Source organism: Hordeum vulgare, chromosome 1H (assembly GCF_904849725.1).
Source record: "Hordeum vulgare subsp. vulgare chromosome 1H, MorexV3_pseudomolecules_assembly, whole genome shotgun sequence".
Lineage (NCBI taxonomy): Eukaryota > Viridiplantae > Streptophyta > Magnoliopsida > Poales > Poaceae > Hordeum > Hordeum vulgare.
The window spans coordinates 28,417,872-28,432,703 of NC_058518.1; positions in this window are offsets into that span (position 1 = coordinate 28,417,872).

A 14,832-nucleotide genomic window follows, 5' to 3' on the forward strand; every position below is an offset into this window, starting at 1 on the left:
CTGTTGCTTTGGCCCCTTCTACTATTCTCCTTGAGCTCAAATTTCTGCCACAGTATTTTCTAACCCTATTTTACCTCCAGTAACTTTGCCATGGCCCCTGGTCAATTATTGGGTGACTCCCTCTCTTTACCTCTCCTTTTTTTGCCATGGGAGCCCCTCTTTTACTCTCTCCCAATAATTCTGTTCAAGCCAATGCCCCCACAACGAGCACCTCTAGTATGCTAATGCACTATTTCAAGCAAAGATATGGCATGCACATGTGGAAGATATGAGCAACCCTTCTTAAACTTGATTTTTGGCAAAAGTGTGGCCTTGAACTACAAGTACTAGCTACACTCCTCTCCGTGAGATAAAAATTGATAGTATTGTAGTTCTTGCATAGCCAGGGCTACTAGACATGGTTTCATCCAAAGACCCCCCTCCCCCCAAGTAAAAAACCCTTGTTGCTAGCCCCAAGTTTGCTGCTCCAACTTTAACCAGTGATAAAACCAATCCTAACCTGCTCCAATCGGGTCCAAATTGCACCAGTGCTCTCTGGCGTGCATGCCTTGCATGCTAGACACCTTGGCCTGGCCAAAGGTGGTTCTCGACAAGTGTTGCGTGGTGACCACGCTGGTGGCAGGCAGTAATGGCGCTCTGCCACAGAACCTCGTCGGGTAGCCCACGTACGACCTCGATAGAGCACCAGCGCGCGCCAAAGGAATCCACTAGACCACTTGCGCCTCTCCGCGACGCGATAAAGACTCCAAGATGGATCCTACGCGTGTGCTCGTCGCGCCAAAGTGCATCCGAGGCGCACCCAAGCTTCACCCCGTCGCCCCCTCTCCATTTGGCTTTCCCCGAGCGCCCTAACACCTCTAGTTCACTCCCCTCCCTCCTAAGCACTCTCCAGATCGAGCTCTCTTGATCCTACTCCCTCCTCCCCCTCCAATGGCCGCCATTGCTTTTGTTCGGCCTCGCTCGAATTCGAGTGGGCCAACCCTTCCGCGCCTCAACTCCCACCTCCAGGAGGACCCCACGGTTTTTCTAGCCTGCTTGGAAACCCAGGGATCTCTCCCCCGAGACCAAGCCATGCCCCCATGTGGCGCCAGCACCACCGCCCGCCTCCGTCGGTGAGCTGCTCGCCCCGGGCATCCCCGCGACTCACGCGACCATCCCCGGGCGTGGTGATAATCCCCAAGTTCAAGGAATCATCATAGCAATTTCCAAAGGTGGAAGTGATAAGTAGGGAGTGTCGAACCCACAAGGAGTTAAAGGTAAGTGCAATATTCTCTCAAGTCCTATCTGCCACTGATACAACTCTACGTACGCCGAACGTTTGCTTCCAACTAGGAACGAGAAATAAAACTATGTTGTGGGTATGAAGAGAATAGCTTTGCATGACATCGGAGAACTAAAATATAAAAATAGGTGATGTTATCATAAAGTTAGAATATATTACAAATAGCGAGTGTGGAATAATGATGGGTCGGTGTGCGGAATTGTCCTAGGCAATTGTTAACAAGATCGGTAATCATTATTGCAATTTTATATGAGGGGAGGCATAAGCTAACATACTTTCTCTACTTGGATCATATGCACTTATGATTGGAACTCTAGCAAGCATCTGCAACTACTAAAGATCATTAAGGTAAAACCCAACCATAGCATTAAAGCATCAAATCCCCTTTATCCCATACGCAACAACCCACTTATTCGGGTTTATGCTTCTGTCACTCAAGCAACCCACTATAAGCGAATCATGAACGTAATTCAACACCCTACAACGGGAATCCCTCATGCTTGCACAACATAGAGAGCACCATAGGACAACACCAATAATAAAGCATGCAACTCAAACAATCTAGATCATCAATCAACCCATAAGACAAAGGGAATCTACTCAAAACATCATAGGATGGTAACATATCACTGGATCATAATATGTGGCATAAAGCACCATCTTCAAGTAGGGGATTACAGCGGGGTGCGGGAGAGTGGAACGCTAAAAGAAGATGAGGATGGTGATGAAGAAGGTGATGTTGATGAAGACGATCACCGCGATGATGGTTCCCTTGGTGGCACTCCGGCACCACCGGGAGAGGGGGAGAGGGTCTCCCCCTTGTGCCTCCTCCTCCATGGCCTTCCCCCCAAGGTGGGTAGAGGTTCTCCCTCTGGTACTTGGCCTCCATGGTGATGATGGCCCCTCTGTCTTCCTCCTCCATGGTCTCCGGTGATGGTGCCCCCCTCCGGCAGGGTGCCAGAGAGGGCCAAGATTGGTTTTTCGTGGCTCTGGAGGCTTGCGGCGGCGGAACTCCCGATCTAGGTTTTTCGGGGGTTTCTGTATTTATAAGAATATTTGGCGTTGGAATCACATCATGGGAGTGCTCGAGGGGCCCACAAGCCAGGGGTCGCGCCCTAGGGGAGTCGCGCCCTAGGGGGGTCGCGCCCTGGTGGCTTGTGGTTGCCTCGGGACTCCTCTCCGGTATCTTTTTGCTCCATTATTTTTCATATTCGCCCAAAATATTCTTTGTAAATTTTCAACCCATTCCGAGAACTTTAATTTCTGCACAAAAACAACACCATGGTAGCTCTGCTGAAAACAACATGAGTCCGAGTCAGTTCTAATAAAATCATACCAAAAGCATATATAATTATTGTAAAGATGGCATGAATACTTCATAAATTATAGATGCGTTGGAGACGTATCAGCATTCCCAAGCTTAATTCCTGCTCGTCCTCGAGTAGGTAAATGATAAAATAAATAATTTATGAAGTGTGAATGCTAGCATAGTGCATAAATTTGATCAATGATAGTTCCAAACACTTTTTCTAGCATCATTATATATCATAAACAGTAGTTCATCTCATAAAATTTGTCATGATGAAGTAACAAGCTATTCACGTGTTAAAGTGTAGACCATAAAGTTTCTTGAAAACTAACAAACTATGCTTTCAGTCACCAAATAATTGCAATTCATCTTATTTTCAGGAAGGGTCTATGCAAGAGGTTTGATCTAGAAATTTTCACATACTCAACTATCATATAGTCTTCCATGATTTTTGACACTCAAAGCATAATTTTAGAACAAATAGCATCCAACAAACACAGAGAAAGATAGGGGCTTAAAGTTTCGCCTCCCAACTTATTTATCTTATAGATAATTGTGAACAATAATAATTCATGATCAAATATATTTGTATGGATATATATGTTTGGATCTTTCCCCACCTTATGATGCTTTCCAACTAATACTTTGAGGTTAGAATAAGAAGTTAACTCAACAACAATAGTAAATAACATGAAAGTAAATAGATTGGCCCTTCGTAGAGGGAAGCAGTGATTTGCATATGTGCTAGAGCTCGAGCTTTGAAAACAAAGATGAATAATAATTTTGAGCGGTATGCTTTCATTATCAACATAACAACCGAGAGATCTCGGTATTTTCCATGCTAGATACATTATAGGCGGTTCCCAAACAGAATGGTAAAGTTTTTACTCCCCCTCCACCAATCAATCACACTCCATGGTGAGTCGAATCCATGGGTAACATCCATAGAAACAACAATCTTGTGGTATTTTTGTTTCATTATATTTTGATTTGATTTTTGAGCATGGAACTGGGCATCCCAAATACCAGTCACTTTCTCGTGAATGATAGTGAATCAACACATATCGTGAGAATAACCCACCTAGCATGGAAGATACCGACATCCCCTAGTCACTACATGAGCAATTCGGGCATACAAAACAGAATATTATTTGAAGGTTTAGAGTTTGGCACATGCAAATTTACTTGGAACGGCAGGTAAATACCACATATAGGTAGATACAGTGGACTCTCATGGCAAGAAACTGGGTTTAAAGGTTTTTGGATGCACAAGTAGTATCTCTACTTAGTACAGAGTGTTGGCTAGCAAAAGGTTCTAAACAAGCACCACATGTTGGAGGATCCATAACAATATAACTTCTATGCAAATATACCCAAACGTAACTCATTAAGTTGTCTTCCTTGTCCAACTTCAAGAATTTTTCTCAAGTTTGCAAATAATTAATGGGGCTCAAAATCATAGAAGATGTCCAAGATAGTATATTTATATGTGGAATCTCTCTTCCTTCAATATTCTTCCATGAATTGTTCAAGTGACCAATGCGGTGTTTGCTAACTTTTCAATAAATTTTACCACCTATACTTCTTATATGTGAAGAAATTACTCCCCATCGGATAAGCATATAAGACATATATAATTTCAGATTTATGATATTCAATTCATTCAACTATTTACTCATAGGATATAAGTGAAGCACGAGAGTAAATGACAAAACTACTCCAAAATATGTAAGTGAAGATCAATGAGTAGTCAAACAATTAAGTAGCTATGTGAGGACTTTCTCCCTCTCTCTCAATAAAGATTTTTAGATCTGAGTACTTTATTTAAACAACAAGAAAAATAAAAGTGGCACTCCAAGAATAGCACCATCATGTGAATGAATAACAATTTAGGCTCAACATAGGCTAACCGATAGTTGTTGATGAAGAGAGATGGGATGCATAGCATCCCCAAGCTTAGATGCTTGAGAATTCTTGAAATATTTACTTGAGGTGCCTTGAGCATCCCTAAGCTTGAGCTTTTGTATCTCGTTCAATCCTCTCATATCATGGTTTCACCTATTCTCAAAAACTTCATGCACACAAAACTCGAAAAGAACTCGTGAGATAGGTTAGTACACATAATAATAAATCAACTCTTCATGTACTGACAAGACAAGTTGTATAATAATTTTCAAACATCATCTACTGTTTACTATCATTTCCACAATTTATATCTACCAATATAGGCTATGAAAACCATAGGATAAGTAGATAATAAAACTATGACAACAATCTGTCCAAACAAAATAGTGTGTAGACATTTAAGAAAACAGTGTACTTCTGTAACTCAAAATATTATGAACATTTAGTAAATGCTATATAATTTATATGAAAACGCTGTGTAAAAATTTCAGAAACTTTCCACGTTCCAGTAAAATATGAAAATTCATACACTACAACAAGAGTTTCTGTTTTTACACAACACACATCAAACCATGTATTGTAAGCATCCTAATGCAATTCTTGGAACCTTTTTTATTGAAAACAAGATTATAAATAACACCTAAAATAAATCAAAAAATAAAATTATTCTCCAAGAAAAACTCATTTTATGTGACGAATAAAAATATAGCTCTAAGTAAGATTACCAATAGCGTTGGAGACGAAAGAGGGGATGCTTCCGGGGCATCCCCAAGCTTAGGCACTTGAGTCTTCCATGGATATTAACTTGGGGGTGCCTTGGGCATCCCCAAGCTTAGGTTATTGTCACTCCTTGTTCTCCTCATATCGGTGTCTCACCCAAAACTTGAAAACTTCAATCACACAAAACTTAACGGAACTTCGTGAGAAGGGTTAGTGCAATAAAGATAGATCATTCACTTAGGTACTGTCAAGACAAGGTTAATAATTGTTCCCACATGATACCTACTGTATTATATCATTCCCATAATTTATATTACTGAATATAAGCTATGGGAACACTAAATAAGCAAACTATGCATGCAAAACATAATCTGTCAAAAACAGAACAGTCTGTGAAGATCTGTAGTATAGCCATACTTTCCTGTCTCTAAAAATTCAGAACAAATAGGAAAAGCAGATGAATTTGTATTTCAAGACTGTGTAAAAATTTCAGATCATTATAACTCTCCGGTAAAAAATTAAAATTCATGTACTGGAGTCAAAAGTTTTTATTTTGGTTCAGCGTCAATTCTACTCATCTTGTGAGTCATCCCAAAGGCTTTACTTGGCACTTTATTGAAATAAAAGACACAAAACATGATTATTACAGTAGATTAATCATGTGAACTCATAAAAACATAAGGTAAAAGTGTTGGGTTGTCTCCCAACAAGCGCTTTTCTTTAATGCCTTTTAGCTAGGCATGGTTATTTCAATGATGCTCTTCCAAACCTAATTCCGATGATGATTTTATTCATACTCTAAAAGATATAAGTGAAGTTAATAGAGCATTATACAATTAATATAGATCATCCAATATCCAAGTTCAAAATATATAATTGAATCACATGAAGCATTATATAAGTCCATACTCAAAAGATTTAAGTGAAGCACGAAGAGCATTCTACAAAGCCATACTCAAAAGGTTTAAGTGAAGCACAAAGAACATTCGACAAATCCATACTCAAAAGATTTAAGTGAAGCTAATGAAGCATTCTATGAATCAATGAAGGACTAACTCATAATAGAAGGGTGCATAAAAGGGGAAGAAAAACACTAAAGATGCATATCATGTGAACAAAACAAAAACCGGGATATACCAATAATTGTTGAAGAATAAAGATGGGATGCCTTCCGGGGCATCCCCAAGGTTAGATGATTGAGCCTCCTAGAAACATTTACTTGGTGTGCCTTGTTCATCCCCAAGCTTGAACTCTTATCTCTCCATATTCTTCTGTTATCGATACCTCCTCGATCTTTGAACACTTCATTCACACAAAACTTAACAAAACCCTCGTGATATCCGTTAGTATAATAAAGCAAAATACTACTTTAAGTACTATTATTAAATCATTCCAAATTCATATTAGCATTATATCTACTGTAGTACAACTTCACCATGGTTCATACCCCCCAGTACTACCCATATATTCATCAAAATAAGAGAACAATGCACAGAAAACATAATCTGTCAAAAACAGGACAGTCTATAGCAATCTGAAAACTTCGTATACATCTGTAACTCAAAAACTTCTGAACAATTAGGAAGAAATAAAAAAAATTCATAGCAGCACTGTGTAAAAATTTCAGAAACTTTTGACATTCCAGTAAAAAATGTAAATTCACGCACTACATCCAAAGTTTATTTTTTTCGCTGCACACACCAAACAAGCAATCTAATCATCCTAAAGGCAAATCTTGGCACATTATTTTCATAAAAAAAATTTTATAGGGATAATTATTTTTGAGAAGCTTCCATGAAAAATTCTACATTTTTTCCATGAGCATCAACAGAACTGTTCAAGGTCAACCCTCACTTCTCCAATGCACAACCTTCCAATCACTTCTCTTTTTGAAAACTTCTTAGGCATAAGAGGCAAGTAATTATTTTTGTATTTCTCATTATTTAATAGATATTTTTTGTTTGTTTCACCCAAAACTAAATAAATCAAAAAGGGAAAACAAAATCTACTTAGTGAAGAAAGCAAACAAGCACACACGAGAATATCAACCCCATGCTATTGCTCCCCCACAACGGCGCCAGAAAAGAGCTTGATAATCCCCAAGTGCAAGGAATCATCGTAGCAATTTCCAAAGGTGGAAGTGATAAGTATGGAGTATATAACCCACAAAAGTCTAAAGGTAAGATAAATATTCTCTCAAGTCCTATCTTCCACTCATACAACTCTATGTACGCCGAACGTTTGCTTCCAACTAGGAACGAGAAATAAAACTACATTGTGGGTATGAAGAGAATAGCTTTGCATGCCATCAGAGAACTAAAATATAAAACTAGGTTATGTTATCATAAAGTTAGAATATATTACAATATATTACAAATAGCGAGTGTGGAATAATGGTGGGTCGATGTGCGAAATTGTCCTAGGCAATTGTTAACAAGATCGGTAATCATTATTGCAATTTTATATGAGGGAGAGGCATAAGCTAACATACTTTATCTACTTGGATCATATGCACTTATGATTGGAACTCTAGCAAGCATCCACAACTACTAAAGATCATTGAGGTAAAACCCAACCATAGCATTAAAGCATCAAGTCCCCTTTATCCCATACGCAACAACCCACCTACTCAGTTTTATGCTTCTGTCACTCAAGCAACCCATTATAAGAGAATCATGAACATATTGCAACACCCTACATCAGGAATCCCTCACGCTTGCACGACATGGAGATCACCATAGGACAACACCAATAATAAAGCATGCAACTCAAACCAATCTAGATCATCAATAAACCCATAAGACAAAGGGAATCTACTCAAAACATCATAGGATGGGAACACATCATTAGATCATAATATGTGGCATAAAGCACCATGTTCAAGTAGGGGATTACTGCGGGGTGCGGGAGAGTGGACCGCTAAAATAAGATGAGGATGGTGGTGAAGAAGGTGATGTTGATGAATACGATCACCGCGGCGATGGTTCCCTCAGTGGCACTCCGGCACCACCGGGAGAAAGGGGTGAAGGTCTCCCCCTTGTGCGTGCTCCTCCATGCCCCCCAAGGTGGGGAGAGATTCTCCCTCTGGTCATTGGCCTCCATGGTGATGATGGCCCCTCTGTATTCCTCCTCCATGGTCTCCGGTGATGGTGACCCCCTCCGACAGGGTGCGTGAGAGGGCCAAGATTGGTTTTTGTGGCTCTAGAGGCTTGCGGTGGCGGATCTCCCGATCTAGGTTTCTTTTAGGGGGTTTCTGTATTTTTTAGAATATTTGGCGTTGGAATCACGTAAAGGGGAGTGCTCGAGGGGGCCACAAGCCAGGGGCGCGCCCTAGGGGGGCCGCACCTGATACGTCTCCAACGTATCTATAATTTTTGATGGTTCCATGCTATTATCTTGTCAAACTTTGGATGTTTTGTTTGCCTTTTATATCTTTTTTGGGACTAACTTATTAACTCAGTGCCAAGTGCTAGTTCCTGTTTTTTCCGTGTTTTTGACCCTTTTCAGAGGAGGATTTTAAACGGAGTCCAAACGGAATGAAACTTCCAAAAAGATTTTTTCCGAAACAGAAGATGATCGGGAGACTTGAGAACCAAGGGAGAGGGTCACCAGGGACCCCACAAGCCCCCTAGTCACGGCTAGGGGGCCACGCCTCCCAGGCTTGTGGGCTCCCTGGGCCTCCTCTGCCCTAGGTCTTTCGCCTATATATTCCCTAAAATCCCAGAAAAAATCAAGAGAGCCACGAAAACACTTTTCCGCCGCCGCAAGCTTCTGTCTCCGCAAGATCACATCTGGGCACGTTCTGGTGCCCTGCCGGAGGGGGGATTCGGATACGGAGGGCTTATTCATCAACACCATGACCTCTCAGATGATGCGTGAGTAGTTCACCATAGACCTACGAGTCCGCAGCTAGTAGCTAGATGGCTTCTTCTCTCTCTTGGATCTTCAATACAAAGTTATCCATGATCTTCATGGAGATCTATCAGATGTAATCTTCTTTGCGGTGTGTTTGTCGAGATCCGATGAGTTGTGGATTTATGATCAGATTGTCTATGAATCTTATTTGAGTTTCTTCTGATCTCTTATATGCATGATTTCATATCCTTGTAATTCTCTTCGAGTTGTGGGTTTTGTTTGGCCAGCTTGATCTATGATTCTGGCAATGGGAGAAGTGCTTGGTTTTAGATTCATACCGTGCGGTGACCTCACCCAGTGACAGAAGGGGTAGCGAGGCACGCATCGTGTTGATGCCATCAAGGGTAAAAAGATGGGGATATTTAAATTAGTGTCCGTGGTTCCTTAGTTGTGCTCACTTTTCCCCATGCTCCAAACGTTTGCTCACTTTTCCCCTCTTCCTTAGCTGAAACTCTCACAAATGCTCATAGCGGCCGTTTGTCATCTTGACCGTCCATTGACCGTTAATTGCTGACGAGTGGGGCCGAGTCTTCGTCTGACTGTTGCTTGCTGACGGGTGGGACCGCAAGGAGACACGTATTGGGCAGCTTGTCTGAATCTGAAACATATATAGACAGGCCGCGCTGCACCGTGCCGCCCCGCCTCTTCCGCCGGCGTCGTGCCGCGTCCACCGCAGTTGTTTCCTCCACCCTAATCCCCTATTCTGTTTGTCGGCGACGTCGCGTCTCCGCCAGATACAGCCCACCTCCCCATCTAGGATTACATGGCGATGTTGAGTGAGGACGCCCGAATGCAGTCGACCGTGGAGAGGATTGGGTTGAATCCACGGCAGATAATTCATGGATTAAACCTGGGTAAGCATTGTTTCCTCTCGACTTGACATTCTAAGTCGTATTGTAGGCCGTATTTGACTTTTGTTTGCTTGAATCGTTCGAATTTGTGCTCGATTTTACCCGGCTAACTGAAGCCTTTATTTCCTTCAACAAAATAGGATTGATCCCGCGCTGGCTTTCCGGCTGGCGATTAGAATGGAAACTAGTGTACTGTGTGGTACTAAACCGCATTTGATTTCATCATTTTTCTGTCCCAAAGTGGTAGAAACCAGCATATCTTTCAAAGATTTGCAAGCTGAGCTAAGAAACACTTATCCCTGGAGTGACGCCGATGCTGTTGAACTGAATTACTTCAGCAGTGACGAGCAAAGATTTCTCCCACTAACTTGCGACGATCATATGTCGTTGCTTTTTGCTGGGATTGCTGGCTGCCGATTCGGTAAACTCCAAATTGATGTGCTTCAGCCACGCGCAGAACGGGTGAAGGGGAAGGGAGTTCAGACATCATCTGTCTGTGCTAATAGCCAGCACCCCGACACTCCTTGTAGGTCGACACCAAGTAAAGCAAGTGGTTCATGGAGCCACAACATGCTTGCTACCAATTGTGGTTCCGATTCAGCTGCTGCTTCTCGTGTACCTTCTGCAGTTGGTGTAGAAGAGGATGCAGAACCTGACGAGGCAGTGCCTACAAATGATGATGAAGACGAGATGATGTTTCCTGAACTGGTCGATGTAGCCAGTCAGCAAGCAGTGGATGACGAATATATGGAGGAGCCCATCAGCCAAGCTAGGTTTGAGGACACTAACGATGAAGAGAAGGTGGAGAACATGGACAGCTTAATCGAGGATGAATAAGATGGTGATGACATGCCAACAATTGAGTGGAACATGGAAAAACCTGAGCTTAGTGTAGGTACCATTTTCCAATCAATGGTGGACTGTCGGAATGCAGTGACAACATGGTGCATTATATCTGAAAACACCTATAAGATTAAAAGGAGTGAGCCAGCAAGGTTCATAGTTTTTTGTCCATATCCTTGGTGTAGGTGGAAGTTGCATGCATCTTGTATGAGAAAGAGCAAATATATTCAGGTAATCCAAGTTCAGTTAGTAGTTTAGTTTCAGATTGTTGAGTAAGGTTTCTTAACTGTTTTTACCCTTTTATTTTGTTTCAGATAAAGAAAAACCCACACAAGTAGGCCTGTCCACCTGGAGGGGGAGGGGGGGAGGCCAAAACCAAGCTAGCAAAAACTAGGTGGGTGGCAGATGCTATATTGGATTGGCTGAGAGAAGAACCTGGACATGGTCCAACAGCACTCCATGGGAAGCTTTTTGAGAAGTACAAGATATAAATTTCTTACATGAGAATTTTCAATGCTAGGGAAAAGGCTCTTGACAGAATTAATGGTCAATGGAATGACAGTTTTCAGCTGCTTTACACTTTCAAAGCTGAAGTGGAGATGGCAAGCACAGGGAGTGTTGTAGAGATTGACAAGCAAACACTTCAATTCAAAATAAAAGGGAAGTCATTTCAGAAGGAATGCTTCAGAAGGGCTTTTGTTTGTTTCAAGGCTTGCTGGCAGGGGTTTCTAGATGGTTGCAGGCCCTATTTGGCTGTAGATGCTACACATTTGACTGGAAGATGGAGAGGACAGCTAGTAGCAGCTTCTGCAGTTGATGGACACAACTGGCTATTCCCAGTTGCATTTGGTGTGGTGGAGGCAGAGTTTGAGGAAAGTTGGGTCTGGTTTCTGCAGCAGTCGCGCAACATTATAGGCACACCCCCAGGTTTAGCTATACACACAGATGCTTGCAAGGGTTTAGAGAGTGCAGTGGAAATTGTATTCCCTGGAGTGGAGCATAGGGAATGTATGCGACACCTAGCGCATAATTTCAAAAAGAAGTTCAAAGGTAAAGTTTATGATGAGAACTGATGGCCAGCATCATACACATGCAACAAAAGAAAGCATGAACACCATTTGAGAGTGTTGTATGCTCAAAATCCTCTTGTGAAGGAGTACATGGATGCACATCATGGTAAGGTGTGGTCAAGAAGCAAATTCAACGAAATCTGCAAAGTAGATTATGTGACCAGTAACCTTGCAGAGTGCTTCAATTCAAAATTCAAGTCAGTGAAAGGGCTCTTGTTGTGGCAAGCATTTGACAAGATGAGGCAAATGATCATGATAAAGATGGCTCTTCGCAAAAGAATTGCAGAAACACAATATGTTGGTCATCAAATGCTCCCATTACTGATTAAGGCATTGCACTTGAAGGCAAGAGGCCTGAAGATGAAATGTATTCGATCTGGTACATATGAGGGAGAGGTTACCTATACTGACACTAAAAATAGGGTATGGAGGTATCCTGTGAACCTAAGTACTAGAGAATGTACTTGTAGGCAATGGCAGATCCGTGGGAAGCCATGCATATATGCCCTACATCTGATGACCGTTATCGGGGGTGCAGATGGTGAAGTTGATCAATATTGCTCTGAGTATTTCTCTGTTGCCAAATTTATGGCTGCTTATGCTGACAATGTGCCTGCACTATTGGGGAAAGATAAATGGAACATAGTAGATCCAGGGTTCAAACTCCACGCTCCTGTCATTACTAGACCACCAGGAAGACCAAGGAACCAGAGGATTATAGCAGGTGAGGAGGGTCGTCTACCAAAGAAGCGTGCTTGCAAAAAATGTGGAGTTCTGGGGCATATTGCTAGGCTTTGTACCAATGCAGTGGATGCATCATTTGGAGAGGAGGAAAGATGGACAACAGCCAATGCTGAGGAGAATGTAGCAGCAATGGAGATTGAAGATGCAGTGGAGAATGCAACAACAATGGAGATTGAAGATGCAGTGGAGAATGCAGCAGCAATGGAGATTGAAAATGCAGTGGAGAATGCAGTAGCAAATGAAGCAGAAGATTTTGAAACCATGGCCTTTGATGGTTTTGAAGCTATAAGAGAGGAAGAGGAGGGGGTAATTGTTACAATTGTGCCTTTAAAGATTACTGAACCCATAGATGACCGTCAAATGGTCGTCAAGTGCTCGGCGAGTGGAACTACTCCATCAGCACCTCTAGCGTGAGAACGCCCACACGCGGAGCGATTCCTCGACGACGACGTTGGCAGGGTACCGCCGTTCCGGCATGGTGGGAGGCTCTTGGAACGTTGGGCCGTAGAACTGCATCTTGAACGCTTCGCTGAGTGGAACCGCTCTGGCTTTTGGGGGAAGAAGAGAAGTGGGAGGCGCAGATGGATCTGTAGAAGAAGAGGCAATGAAGGGCAGTTTAAATAGCCGGGGGAGACGAAGTGGGTACACGCGCAAACGACGTAGATCGTGACTCAGTGCTGCTGTGTGAACCGATGCGATCATTAATGTGTGAACGTGAATCGAAGCGAGCATGCTCTACGTTGGCGGCTCTGCGTGCTTTGCGTTGGCGGCTCTACGTGCTGTGCGTTGGCGGCTGTCTCCCCCTGCTGCGTTGGCGGCTGCCTGCCTCCCCCTTCTGCGTGCTCTCCGTTGGCGGCTGCCCCTTCTGCCTGCAGCACAACTGAATCGAGCGGCAGCCGTGCGACGTGAACTGATGCCTCGACATATGGACGCGAGCGTGCGAGCAGCCTGCCCCTTCTGCCACCGGCACGTATGCCTGCGACGCGTGAAACGATGTTGCGGAGCGACTGAATCCACTGGCAACCGTGTGGCACGGATCGATGCGTGCGTGTCGGCGTGCATGCATGTGTTTAGGTCTAGGTCACTAGATGCGTGCGTGGCGGTGTTCGCATGCATAGCAGGCTACATCGATGCCATAGCCGGGCATGCATAGCAGGCTGCATCCATCGATAGTAGGCTTTTTTAATTTATTACCAACAAACTAATGGGCCCGTCCTATGAACACAAACACGGCCCAACCAGTGAAGCCACAGCCATAGTCAACAGAGTCCAACATGGCCCCATAAGTCAGTTAACGGCCAAGACGACAAACGCCTGTTATCAACATTTGTGAGAGTTTCAGCTAAGGGAGAGGGGAAAAGTGAGAAAAAGTTTGAAGCGTGGGGAAAACTGAGCACAATTAAGGAATTGGGGGCACAGGTGGAATAATCCCAAGTGTTGGGGTTTTCATCATTGGTTTGAGTTTATCCCTCTACATCATGTCATCTTGCTTAAGGCGTTACTCTGTTTGTCATGAACTCAATACACTAGATGCATACTGGATAGCGGTTGATGTGTGGAGTAATAGTAGTAGATGCAGAAAGTATCGGTCTACTTGCCTCGGACGTGATGCCTATATGCATGATCATTGCCTTAGATATCTTCATGACTTTGTGCGGTTCTATCAATTGCTCGACAGTAATTTGTTCACCCACCGTGATGTTTTCTATTTTGAGAGAAGCCTCTAGTGAACACTATGGCCCTGGGTCTACTTCACATCATATTTTCAGCCTTACACTTTTACTTCGTTGCACTTTCCGCCTTCACTTCTCACTTTGCAATCAATCTTGAAGGGATTGACAACCCCTTTATAGCGTTGGGTGCAAGCTCTTTTGTGTTTGTGCAGGTACTCTGGACTTGACGAGATTCTCCTACTGTATTGATACCTTGGTTCTCAAACTGAGGGAAATACTTACTGCTCCTTTGCTGCATCACCCTTTCCTCTTCAAGGGAAAAACCAACGCAAGCATGTCTCTGTCAACGTGTCAAATTCTAGCGCTGTTGTTTGAGAAGTAGCAGCGCCCTGGTGGCTTTTGGCTGCCTCGGGACTCCTCTCCGGTATCTTTTTGCTCCATTATTTTTCATATTTTCCAAAAATATTTTCCTTAAATTTTTAGCCCATTCCGAGAACTTTTATTTCTACACAAAAAGAAC